This window comes from Lissotriton helveticus, chromosome 3_2, assembly GCF_964261635.1.
Source record: "Lissotriton helveticus chromosome 3_2, aLisHel1.1, whole genome shotgun sequence".
NCBI classification, from domain to species: Eukaryota; Metazoa; Chordata; class Amphibia; order Caudata; family Salamandridae; genus Lissotriton; species Lissotriton helveticus.
Genome location: NC_136062.1, coordinates 165,633,738 through 165,648,310, shown reverse-complemented (window position 1 = coordinate 165,648,310; position 14,573 = coordinate 165,633,738).

Here is a 14,573-nt window from a genome sequence, read left to right as displayed (position 1 = left end):
AGGATATTCTTCCACTGCTGTTAGATCTATTTAATGGTATAATCTGCTCCGGGAAGATTCCTGATTCTTGGAAAGAGACCAATATAGTGGTATTCCACAAAAAGGGTAAACCAGAGGAAAATCCAGGCTCCTATCGGCCAATATCGCTGATAAATGCGGACACCAAATTATATTCTAAGGTGTGGGCAAAGAGGTTAGGGGGGATCATTGGTCAACTTGTCTCTCCGTGGCAGCGTGGTTTTGTCTCAGGGAGAGGCACTACGGATCACACGTCGCGTGCGATCTCACTATTTGATGCTATGGCTGTCACGGGGGGAGAAATGGCCATGATCCTCCTAGATGCTGAAAAAGCCTTCGACCGTGTGGTCTGGGAATTTCTATGGGATGTTCTGGTTAAAAGAGGCTTTGGAGAGAAGTGTAGGAAAGCAATAAGGGCAATGTACTTGGATCCGGTTGCTAGAATTACAACTATGGGTTTGCAGTCGGAAGAGGTGGTAATTAGAAGAGGTACCCGTCAGGGATGCCCTTGCTCTCCTATACTCTTTTCACTCTATATAGATCCCCTCATCAGAGAAATTTTAGCGTCAGATAAAATCTCCCCTGTTATAGTAAATGGCCACACCACTAAATTATTGGCATATGCAGATGATTTAGCTATTGTCACCGCTAACCCGCAGACGGCAATGGTGGAACTGAGTCAACTGGCTAAATCATATGGAACCCGCTCTGGGTATAAGCTGAATGAAGAAAAAACGGTAATAATTAGCACTAATAATATCCATAAAATCGACAGGAGGTATGTGGAGTCTGCAATATATCTCGGGGTGAGGATTAATGCAAATGTGGACAAAATTATACAAGAGAACTATGTTCCCCTGATTGCTACAATAGACAAAGAACTAAGAAGAATAGACGTTTTACATCTATCCCTGATTGGAAGAGTGAATGTTTTGAAGATGTCAATGTTTCCGAAATTACTGTACTTATTTCGTGCCATCCCTCTGCTAGTCGAAGAGGGTCTGTTGGAGAAAATGGAAGCTGTTTTCTCCCAATTTGTGTGGCAATATGGGAAAGTTCGTAGATCGTTGGCTCGATTATCTGTACCATTGGAGGGTGGGGGACTGTCTGCACCAAATTTGATGTTGTATCATTTGGTTTGTTTAATGATGCAGATGAATGTCCTTTTTAAATATGAGGAAATAGACCTGTCGGCTGGTATTTACAGAACCCCCACAATATATGAGCTGTTAGTAGGGGAAAGAGCATTGGGGCTCCTAACACGAGAAATTAACTGTAAATTTTATAAAAAGAGTAAAAGCAAAGTGATGCTTAGCGCTTGGGGTACTTGGAAATCAATAATGAGATTTTTGAAGATACCAAAAATCAATAGCACATTAGATCTGTGGCGGTCAAACCCATTTGTTCATCTAGGACAGAATAGCAATAGTAGGTTATGGAAAGAGCTGGGTATTAGGTGTCTGGGGGATGTCATGGTTGAGGATGAATTAATTGGATTTGACATACTCCAGCAAAAGTTTGGTATACCTGCTAGCCAATGGCTTTTGATATAGACAATTGGATCAAACAGTTAAGTCAATCAGACCTAGAATTTCAATTCAGGAGCCTAATCCGATTGTGGGCTATGTTAGGAACGGTGGCAAGAAGATTAAAATTGGGTATAGATGTCTTCTGCAAGGTTTGGGAGATGACATTGGACAAATTGAATCAGCTTGGGCCCAAAGAATTGGAGACTCAGATATAGATATCGATCATGCGTTAACAATGAATAAGAGAATATTAAGAGCCTCTAATTTGAAAGCACAGCACTATAAGACTATTTTTAATTTGTACTACACGCCTGCCAAGTTGTTCATGTGGCGTAAGAGAGAAAATGATAGGTGTCCCAGGTGTGACCAAGGCCCTGCAGATTTATCCCATATGTTTTATCACTGTCAGAATCTTACTCCAGTTCTTAAGGAAATCGAAAGGTTTTTAACGGGGCTGCTAGAGCAACAGATCACTCTATCCCCTACTACTGTTTTGATTGGCAGGGATGAAAAATTAAAACTAGAGCAAAATGCCGAAGCATTTATTTTTCTATCTATGGCCGTTTTTAGGATTTTAATTTCGGCTGGATGGAAAGACTCTGTAGCTCCCACTTTGCAGATGTGGATAACTAGGCTCCTGGGTACTCATAATATAGAGGAATGTCTGTATGATTTTAAAGGAAAGAGGATGAGAGAATTTGGTAAGGAGATATGGGCTCCCCTTAGAAAATGGAGAGAAGCCAGATAAACAAGAGTGAATGGTTCTATTGGGGATGTAAATTGACTTCATTATGTACTACTGTCTGACCCTTCCTAAAAACACATACTTGGTCTCTTTTTTTTTGTCTTTTAATATTGCAACTGTAAGATGTGTATATGTATATTAATGTCTGATTTTATCCTGTTGATTAATGTATTCTTTGATACCCGGAATCATCTCAATAAAAAAAAAAAAAAAAAAAAAAAAGAAACATAACATGGAGCACAGGAGCACTTTTGCACCTACTAAATGTGATACATATTTTCTGTCAACCTAAGTAGCTTAGATTCTTCCAGCGGCCCAATGCCACTTTTGGAGTCCCCCACAGAAGTTTCTCCTCCACAATGGTAAAATAGCACAATGCCCCCAAAACCAATCCACAGGAGAAGGGGGGGAGCACAACCACTTAGGCAGGCACTCTCTAACTAAAGTGCTCCCCGGGCCAGACTTAGCTGCGGGCGTGTGGCTCAGTTTGAAGGCACAAGACCTGTTATGGGGCCCTAAACAAATGAGGTGAGACACCAGTGTCTGGCTCTCAATGCAGCGGTCTCCCTTTGGGGGCACGCTGAGTAATTTCTCTTGTAGAGTAGCAGCTGTCACCCTGAACAAGTATTATTACAATATATTTAGTCGGATTGAAACATCGACGCTACCACCTACCGCACCTGGACCAATTCCCCTTCCCCATTACCCCTGTTTACAGTCTTAAGGAAACTCTCCTTACAACTTTAGAAAATATGATTCAAAGGAATAATTTGCATGTGGCCAGTTTGCATCTAACTGTTTATTGGACATCAGTTTTGTACAGTCTTGTAAATATATGCCCTTTACTTTTCTACACACTTTGAGCTCTCTTGACTCCTATATATATACTTGAGCACTCTTTCTTACACGTTCATTAGAACATTCTCCTACCTTCTTGACCCTCTAATGATTGTTCCTTTAAATGACTGAATAAATATATTGTAATAATACTTAGTGGTTTTTCTGCACATCTGTTTGTTTTAATTATTTTCACAATTTACAGAAGTTTGTGTGTTGATTAATATAAGCTCAAATAAGTTGATGCTCCTGTTAATCTAAATCTTCCTTGAATAATTGGTCCAGGACCATTGCTTCTTTATAATAGTTCAAAAGTTCAGCAGGAGAGCACCCAATTTCTCCCTGGCGGCCAAGCCCCAGACACAGCTTGACGTCAGCAGACTTCCTCCACATCACTGGGCAGCCTTCCTACCCACAAAGCTGTGGCTGTCCTCGTCTCTGCAGCTTCTATCTCCCATTGGAGCATGTGGCGTTGGGTGGAAGACAAAGAGCTGGAGGTACGTGCTGCTCTGGAGAAAGTTGAAGCGCTCAGCAGCCGCTGCAAAGTGGCAGTCCCTCCTTCAGTCAGCAATCAGAAGGCAGTAGGCCAACACAGCAAAGCAGTTAACATGAATGGCGGTTTCTACTGGAAGCACAGCAGTCATCTCGGCAATGTGCAGATGTAGAACCAGCAGCATCTGGTTACAAGTCCCTCCCAGAGTCTAAAGATATGGGGTCGGAGCCCCAGTACTTACTAAAAAATTCCTTTGATTTAAGAGGTGAATTCAAAAGAACCCTCAGAAGTGCACAACAATAACTTTCAGCTGAGGCCTGGCTTGAAACAATCTATAGGGGGTAAATCAGCCTTTGTCTGAAGCCAGGACACAATCTATTTAAATTTGAGTGTTAACCACCTCTTCCTCTCTCACCCGGGGAATACCCAGCCGTTACTGTGTCGTGGCTGTCTGGAGAGAGTGCACAAAGTGTAGCTGTCACCCAGCCCTGAAGTGTATTGAAGACAGTCTGCAAAGCACAAAGAGTCATAAGTACAAAGAAATGTCCACTGTTTAAATGTGACTTTTCTAAAATAGTAATGTAAATTCCAACTTCACTAGAAAGTAGGTTTTATCCTGAGTATAAGTGCGCGCAGCTCTCGCACCGGTCCCTGACAGCTGCCAGCGCGCCTAACCCTCTAACTCGCCGCACGTCTGGAAAATTATGGCATCTTCAGCAGCAGCACCACCCCCTGCAGTCCCTGTTGCACCTCTGCAGAGGGGCATCGTTAAGATGATCTGGAATTGAATACTTCTAATCATTCAGTCATTGAGAAAGACACATCGCTGTTACCTGCTGCCTGTAAAGACCATCTTGGCTCAGCGTTGTTACGGCGGGGAACAGAGCCGACCTCCCGCTGCCTCGCCTGCAATTACAACTGCCCGGTGAGGCCGCCGAGCGGAGCGCGGCCCGGGGACTACATCCCCCATCATCCTTAGCAGTCCCAGCCATCGTAGTGTCGCGCCAGGAGGCGCATAAAGTAGGTGGAAGCCCCTGTTGAGCGGGGCTCTTGAGAAAGACACATCGCTGTTACCTGCTGCCTGTAAAGACCATCTTGGCTAAGCGTTGTTACTGCGGGGAACAGAGCCGACCTCCCGCTGCCTCGCCTGCAATTACAACTGCCCGGTGAGGCCGCCGAGCGGAGCGCGGCCCGGGGACTACATCCCCCATCATCCTTAGCGGTCCCAGCCATCGTAGTGCCGCGCCAGGAGGCGCATAAAGTAGGTGGAAGCCCCTGTTGAGCGGGGCTCTTGAGAAAGACACATCGCTGTTACCTGCTGCCTGTAAAGACCATCTTGGCTCAGCGCTGTTACTGCGGTGAACAAAGCCGACCTCCCGCTGCCTCGCCTGCAATTACAACTGCCCGGTGAGGCCGCCGAGCGGAGCGCGGCCCGGGGACTACATCCCCCATCATCCTTAGCGGTCCCAGCCATCGTAGTGCCGTGCCAGGAGGCGCATAAAGTAGGTGGAAGCCCCGTCTCGCGGGACGCCGGGCGAAGCCCGGGCCAAGGGCGGGCCCGTTTAAGCCAGTTAAAGACCGGGCAAGACTGGACTGGGCCATCCCTTTTATATTTGAACTTAAAAGTTTTGCTCGCTTGTATGGACTAATCCTATCTATTACTGTTTATTACATCTTGCTAAGTCCTCGCACGTTGTAAACTACCTACCTAAGCGTCAGCAATTGTCAGCTATCATGACGACGAGAGGTATGAGGAGCAAAGCTGCTCAGGGTGCAGCACAGGTGATTGGCCCAATAGACCTGTATATTAATAGAGCCAACGACGCCATAGACCAAGGCATACTCCTGTTTGAGCGCAGGGTCTCACTAGACCTGGCAGCAGCTAAGCGCTCTTCATTGGGACCATTAGCGTCAGTAACGACACCTATTAACACACAGGTAAATAATCCCTTAGTTGAAACACTTGTTGAAACCCACACTGTCCCAAATATGGTCGACTTGTCGGCCTCTTTGGCCCTAACGGATTCACAATTGAGCCAGCCGCTGGACAAAACCCCAGAACTATTTGCTTCCCCGAGGCGGGTAAGCCCTGCCTTGGAACCCTCAAGGGGGAAAAGTGAGGGTGCTATACCCAAGAAAAAGAGGCCAGTAAAAACAAAAGTAAATGGGAAAGATCATACTGCATTGATTGATTTACCCTGCACACAGGCTCAGGGTCAAGATTCATTAAGGCAGTATGATTTACAAACTGAACATATAGATATTGTAACACCCTCCTTAGACGTAGAAAATTCCATCGATACTGGCAGCCCGGAGGGTGGGTGCAAAATCTGTGGTTTAAACAACCAACTTCTAATTAGATTAGGTGAACTCATAAAAACCTACATACAGCCCATAGTAACGACCCTTTCAAATCTAGAAAAGAAACTGTCCGATTTGCAGGCACCCGCAAACGTCCCAAAGGCACGCGCAAATGTTCCTAAGGGGGTAGGGGTGGCTACAACAGGGGCCCAAAATTTGAATAAGAACATTCACCCGATAGGCACTTTAAAAACCAAAGCCACCGTCCCGGCCACTAATGTAAAAACGAAGCCCGCCCCAGCAGAAGTGAAAAAAGCTCCTGCGGTGCTAAAAAACCCCGTTATACAAGACTCACAGAAGGCTGTTCCGGCTAAACCAGTAGGGGTACAACTTGCCAATGATAGGAACAGGGGGAGAACTGGGTTTCCAGTGCATCTACCCCCGGAATGTAGCCCTTTTGCTGTGATAATGACAGGGGTCCCAGAGTTGAGTCCCAACACGGCTGAACCTAGTTGGTCCCTTAAAAATAAGGAACAGTATTGGCTCAATATAAACAGACCACTGCCCCCGCACTATGTGAGCAGAATTTCAATGGTCCGAAGGGTCCCCTGGATAGGTAAGGAGTTGAAAAATATTTTGGGGGATTGTGTTATAGTCAACTTTGATGACCCAAGCACAGTTGACCATATTTGTTCATGGGCCCCGATCATTAAGAACGACGGAATAGACACTAAAAGACTTGCCTTTTTCTACCCCCCAGTAAATTGCTACAACGGAGGTCAAGGTGGGGACTGGACCCAAGTAGGGAACTGGGACAGAAGAAGGGATTGGGCAGACTGGCCAGGTAACGGAGGTCAAGGTGGGGACTGGACCCGAGTAGGGAAATGGGACAGGAGAAGGGAGTGGGTAGACTGGTCAGGTAACAGAGATAGAGGTATGCCACTCAACGTAGGTTGGAGAGGCGCACCAGTTACCAACAGGTTTGACTGCCTAGAATTGGTCGACTGACCACCACTGAGTACCAGACTAGGCAGGCAGGGCCTTTTACACCTTTCATATCCTGGTCGGAAAAACGGGTGGGCTCACTCCACAGTTCCAATAAATACAGTATCAACTATCAGAAACATACCCCCGGAAACATCGCCAAAGTTTGGCCCAATAGGTATTAGCACTGACCATATAGGGTCTGTAACCATTGAAACTGAGCCACCAGTAGACATGGGGGTGGTAGAAAACTTTAGGTCATTAGACGTAGGGCCAATTGAGGAGATTACCCACATTCAAACCACATTTGACAACTTAGATGATATATCACAAGGCTTACTGTTAACAGACACGTATCCACAGGAGGATAGTATGGTCCACCTCGAAACTAATGATATGCTAAACCCCTATTTAACCTTCTCCGTTCTATATTGGAATGTAGCAGGTCTCCGCACGAAAACTAATCTTCCGACATGGTTAGCTACAGTTAGAGCACACCAGATATTATGCTTACAGGAGACATGGTCCACTGTGCCTATACATTTATTAGGCTTTAAAACCTATTACGTACCTGCTAGTCCCAGTACATCAGGCAGACCCAAGGGTGGACTTGCACTTTATGTAACAAATAATCTCCCATCGATGGAAGCAAATATCTTGAAGTGTAATGTGAACTATCAAATCTTAAGGGTTACATTTTAAAAATGTGTGACGTTCTCTCCCAGGCAGACTGTGTAAATACTCTAACTGAAATAACATCCTTTTTGAACGAACAGCGGATCAAGCTCATTACCAAAGCATCCTATTTGATATGGGGAGGGGATTTTAACATGCCATTATGTACTAATTGTAAGAATGGTAATTGTGGTCTTACGGATGTAAATGGTTCTCCACTAACACACTATCACCACACAAAGGAAGGTAACTGTCTGAATGAGTGTTTATTTTCTTTAGAAATGGATTTTGCAAATGACTTAGTTGAACCCCCTGTTGATTTTATGCCAACGTTTCACGGGAGGGGTCTGTCAAGTGTAATTGACTACATACTTTGTTCTCAAAATATAAAGGGCCAATTGACTAATTTTATCACAGGTTCTGATACCAGCAGTGATCATTTTCCCAACAGTGTTTCACTAATACTTCGAAATGTTCTCTTTAAACCTGACAGGCTGAGTTTATTGACCCAACAATCATTGACCATGGACAAAGTAAATGGGTTTTCAGTAAAATGGGCTAAAATCGACCCAGCAGCAATTTCTAGTAAAGTTGTAAGCAGAGCCCTTCCTTGGTTGAACACTTGTCTAGCACTAGACTCCTCTCCAAAGTTGATCATCGACAGTTTTCTGGAAATTGTCAGAATAATACGGGAAGAGCTGACTAGCAATCAAAAGTCCAAGAAATCAAAAACTAACGGCTGGTTTAATTCAGATTGTCGCAAAGCCCTGAGTAACTTAAAAACAGCCCTGCATAAACCTGTTAGAGACCAAGATGAAATTAAATCACTCAGAAAGGGCTACAACTTAGCTCAATACAATCGCAGGAAAGAAATTAAGAAAAAACTGTGGGCCCAACTCCACGAGAGTTGTCTAACAAAAGACAGCTCCCTGTTTTGGCGCACGGTTAAATCACCCTTTTTGGTTGATACCACCACTTCTCGCCACTTTGATGTGGTGGTGTCGGCTGAAGAGTGGGTAGCACACTTTTCCAAAATATTTGGTGATTCATCTACACAGACTATCACCGAAGGTAGGGAGGATGGAAGTTTAAGTCAGACTTATCCAATAGATCTTGCGTTTAGCCATAAGGAAGTCATCAATGCATTATCTTCTTCTAAGACTGGCAAGGCACCAGGCCCGGACGGGGTACCCCTGGACATCTTTGCATACTGTCCAGACCTTTGGACACCTCTTATCACTCAGGTTATGTCCGCTGTTACAAATATAGGTCTAATAGACTCCTGGTCCACCTCAATTCTCCTTCCTATCTTTAAGAAAGCCGATCTCCCTCCTGGATTCCTTGGGTAAAGTTGCGGGTCGGTTAATCCTGGAGCGTCTCCAGGATTGGGCAACCACGAATAACATCATCACCGACCTGCAATACGGCTTCCAGGAGGGCCTTGGCACCGTGGAGCAGGCTTTAAATTTAGCCCTCTTGATTGGCAAGTATGTAGGAGTTAAAGGGGCTAATTTATATCTAGTTTACGTCGACCGTAGCGCATCAATTTCATCCACAAACTCTATTCTAACGCCTCAGCTTGCGTCAGATATGGAGTGAATGGAGAATTATCACCATCTTTCGCCATCAATAGGGGGGTTAGACAGGGCTGTGTCCTGGCTCCCTTCCTATTCAATCTGTATACAAATGGCCTAGAAGTGGCCATGCTTGAAGGGAGTCAGGACCTTCCAACTATTAACCATCGCCCTATCCCTGCATTATTATATGCAGATGATTCTGTTATATTAGCAAGAACACTCAACCAACTCCAACTCCAACTAAATAAATAAGTACTGCGAATTTATGTCATCCCTGGGTTTAGGAGTAAATAAAAACAAAACTTTTGTAATGCATATTGGGCCTAGGGCGAAGAAAACCAAACCAATAGTTATTGATAACGTCAGGTTGGAACGAACCAGGGAGTATCCATACTTAGGAATCCTAGTGGATGCTAAATTAAGCTGGAAGCAAGGTTTAGTTAGTAAAAAATTGCTCTTTCAGAGAGCAACTTCAGCCCTAGTTTCCTTTTCAAGGAAATTGGGTAAGCCTGCTGCAGCGGAATTACTAAAAATCTATTACGCTAAATGTCATAGCGTAGCGACCTACGGTGCAGGGGTCTGGGGGTACGTACCAGTTGAAGCCCTTCAAACAGTTGAGAATGGGTTTATAAAATATCTGCTGGCTGTACCTCAAAGTGCCCCTACATACGGTTGCCACATTGAGCTGGGAATCGACTATCTAACCGATAACATCAGGGTTCAGCCGATCCTTTTGTGGCACCGTGTTTGGACCAAAACGCAGTGCCACCTAACCCGCTCACTCTTAACAGACTGTCTGGCCCTAGCTAATTGGTACAATATTCCATGGCTCCAGTATGTAAAAAATTTCCTAGGCGACCTGGATCGTATTGTATATTTCTGGGATCCACCTACATTTCTAGGAAAGATTTGAAAAAACCGTTGCCTCTCTCATCTCAGGGAACTACGATAGACACAGGAAATAAGCAAACCTTCAAACGCTCATATCTTAACACTTCAGACTACTTTGGGGATCCAGCCATATTTAACTTTCTATTTAAGTACCTACGACAAATATTTATTGACTAGGTTTAGATTTAATATATTTTACCACCTAGTCACATATCCAAAGCGGCAAGACTGGTCACACAATTTAATGAAATGTCCCTGTGAGGGGATCTCGGACCAGTCAACAACAATTCATATAATACTGTTTTGTAGATATTATACGACCCCACGTAAGCGCTGGATTTTGCCTGTATTGCGCACAATGAGTTTGAGAAAGTGTCGGCCCGCTTACTTGGCACTACAGTCCTTGGACTCTGTATATAATGCAAAATGTGTAGCTGGCTTCCTAAAACTCTGTCTAAATATCAGGCGCAGTCTTTGTGTGGCTTTGCTACCTGTGTTAAAGTTATACTCTTATTGTTTAGTGTTGTTCTTGGACCTCAAATACAGCGCCAATCCTGTAATGAGTATATTAGAATTACGCTTAAAATTTGTTGCAGAAAAATCTGAGGCCCAGCTTATTGTTCTAAATGTACGTTATTGTTAAATGAAGTTCTTTTATAATCTTTTTAAAAAATTTATTTAATGAATTGTGCTTTTATTTAATTAAGATGTATTTAGAAATGTAGTCTTTTAATCAGTGTATGTACTTTTTATGGTTATGCAAAATTGTAACCGAATAAAAGTTTTTATGATTGACTATGACACTACCATTCCAAACATACCAAGCATGGCAAAGCCACTCCTTTCAGATCAGGAATTACCACTTAAAAATAGATAAGGGAATTCCCAATGATAGCATTTGAGAGGAATACGCCTCACAGAAGTGAAAAATGAAATAGCCTATTTGTCCCTACTAGGACATGCAAAACATAAGGGCACATGTTCTGTCTTCTACTTGCACAACACTCTGCCCCTAGGGCTCTCTAGGGCCTACCTTAGGGGTGACCTATGTGTAATGAATGGGTAGTTTAAGGCTTGGCAAGTAGTCTTAAATGCCAAGTTGAAGTGACTGTAAACTGTGCACACAGGTCCTGTGGTGGCAGGCCTGAGATTGATTTGAACGGTTACTTCTGCGGGTGGCACAATCAGTTCTGCAAGCCCACTATTAGCATTTAATGTACTTGCCCTGGGTATATGGTCTATCACATTACAAGGGATATATAGGTAAATCAAATAGGCCAAACAGGTGTTAACTAATCATACCATGTTTAGGGGAGAGAGCACATGCAGTTTAGCACTGTTTAGCAGTGGTAAAGTGCCCAGAGCCCTAAAGCCAACAAAAGGAAAGTCAGAAAATAGGCGAAGGAAGGCAAAATGCTTGGCCATATCCTTGCGGAAAGGGCCAATTCCAACAGGGATGAAAGCCCTACTCAATCAACAACCACAATTCTTGTCGGCGTGAACCACAAAAGTCACTAAATTTAACCTGAGGTTAAAGATCTGGTAGATTAGCACGAAAGCAGTCAGGCTTAACTTAGAGGGACTGTGTAAAGTATTTAGACAGCGCACAAACAGTATTGAAGGGAAAACTTAACACAAGAAAAAGCTCAAACCAATTTTGAAATGTAAAGTACATTTTTATAAATAATCCAATCATTAGAACTGAGGATATGCAATTTTAAAGTGTTAGGAAAGTATAGGGCCTAAAAGGACAAAGCACCACTCCTGGTCATCTAGTCATGCCAGACCATGAGCAAGTCACAAGTTCATGTGAACCGCGATGGACTATGAGCTGGATAAAGAGACAGGATTAGTCCAGCTGAAAAAGTTATCTTCTCAAAATCGTGCTCGAACAGTACGGAGCCTCAGAAAGAATTTCTCATTTTCTTTTTAGAAGAGTGCTCTCTTATGCTAGCCAAGGGTCCAGGTCAGACCTGGGGAGGCACATTTTGGGGACCAGGGACTCACATGTCAAGGCAGGTCCAGTTGCAGCAGGTCATCTGAGAAATTGCAGGGAGGCCTCTGGGGTTTGTTGTTTCCCTGTAGCTTAGAACAGGAGGTTAGCCAACTGACACATGAAGTCACTCAGAGAGCATGGGATAAAGGGAGCAGATTAAGTCTTCCTTTGCAGAAAGCAGGGCAGGCTGCAAGAATCAGGCAGTCCTTTGGAGAACTAGCAGGCCTCAAGCAGAAGGGCAGTCCTCTGGGGAACAATGCAAACCTCAAGCAGTAGGGCATTCCTCCAAGGAACAAGGTAGCCATCAAGCATCAGGGCAGTCACCTAGGGAACAAGGCCGTCCTTCTTCTGTAATGTCTGCTACTCCATAAATGTACTGAATAGTGACTTAGAAGGTCCAATACTTATACCTGTTGTCATCTTTTGAAGTGGGGGAATTTTCTCGGATTGCCCCAACATCTGGTTCTGGAAAGTTCTTCTCTTCCCTTGCCAAGAGTCAAAGAAGTCTAGAGTGGCAATAGGCTAGTGTCAGGTTCCTTTATATGTGATAAATGCAAGGCCTTTGAAATGTAAGAGGGACAGGGACCAGTGCTGTCCCAAGCAATCCAGGCAGGATGGCGATCTCCCAGCAACACCTAGGTATTATTACCTGTGTGGACCCAAAATACAGTCTTAACGGTGGATCCATTAACAGGCCCAGACAGCTGGAAACATCCAGAAGGCCTCAAAAACTGTTGGGCATGGGAAAACAAATATTTAATATTTTCTAACTTTGTAAAAGTTGCATTTCCAAAACTGTAATCTAAAATCTGGCTTTACCATTAAAGGGGGTTTAAAATAACAATTGAATTAACTCAGCAACAGTGATTGCCTGAGATGGAAAGGCAGGGAGTTCCAGGTCTTCTCATCGAGGTAATGAAAAAAGAATTTAGGAGTTTTTCACTAACAAGACTAGTAAACCTTAAAACATGTCATGCTCTTTAAATACAATGCATCCTGCACTATAAGCTGTTTAGTTCTTATATTAGGGGTGATTTCTATGTATTACAAAATGAAGGTTTAAGCCTGCCAAAAGGTTTTTGGGCCAGGTCAGAATGAAAGTGTTTAAACTTCACTCCAGGTGGCAATGTCAGGTCTGAGGCATTTATTCAAGTGCTGCTGTAGTGTGTGGGCACAATCAGTGCTGCAGTTCCACTAGTAGCATTTAATTTACAAGCTCTGGGTACATGCATTGCCACTTTATGAGGGACTTAGAAGTAAATTGAATGTGCCAATCAGGTGTGAGCCAATTTCGTCATGATTTAAGGGGAGATCACAAGCACTTTAGCACTGGTTAGCAGGGGGGGCTGTTTTTTGCAAGTACAATATGATTTTCAAAGCACCTGCTACCGCATTCTTTGCCTTCAACAATTTCCAGGCAACCATAAAAATGTCAACATAACACTGGTGATTGATGGACCTGCTGCAGAGAGATCAGAGTTTTGTCTAGTGGAAGTTTTGACTCATCATAAAGTAGCACAGGAGGTTAAAATGCCTGCTGCAAAGCAGGTTATGTTATGTTAAAACTTTCTTGTAAAGCGCACATACACCGATTGGTTTCTTGGCGCTGACTTAGGATATTGCTGGAGCCCCATGTATTTAGGTGTCTGCAGAATCTAGATATAAGCTTAGGTGAATAGCCAAGTCTTAAGAAGCCTTCTGAATCTAGAGAATTCAGTGCAGGTTCTGATGTTCAAGGGGAGAGCGTTCCAGAAGCTGAGTGCCAGTACTGCAAACCTGCAGCCACCTATTAATTTCAGTTTATAGGAAGGAATGGTTAGGAAGTTCTTGTGGGTGGAGCGCAAGCACCATGCAGGTATATATTTTTTAACGAGTCTGGATATGAATTTTGGGCTAGCACCATGCAAGTCCTTGAAAATAAGGCAACCATCTTTAAATGCACATTGCTGGGATATCAGCCTGGCTGCTTGGTTCTGCACCATCTGCAGTCTTTTAGTGAGATATAGCTGGATGCCAAAGTATTGAGAATTGGCATAATCCAGGTGTGATATCACCATGGCTAGGACCACCTGGATTAAAGCTTCCTGAGTAAGTCATCTCCTGATCTTCCTTATATTCCTCAGCTTAAACAGGTGGAAGTGACTGCTCCTGTTTGATATTTTATAGTGAGATCACTATTGATGATAACTCCCAGACTTTTGGATGAGGAAGAAGGAATAGGGGGGAGCCTAGTGGCCAAAACTGTGATTTCCAAGGGTTCAGGGGACCACCTATCAGAATCAGTTCAGTTTTATCTGGATTTAATTCTAACTGGTTATTATTCAGCCAGTCACGGATATGCAGCATTGTTGACTTGAATTCAGATATCGAGTCTGGTGAATTATCGATAGAGAACAACAGTTGCAGATCATCTGCAAAATTATACGTGCACACCTTCCTGTTTTTCAGGGACTGAAGTAGTGGAAGAAGGTACATATTAAATAAGTGAGGGGACAACGAGGAGCCCTTAGGTACTCCACATGTTGTT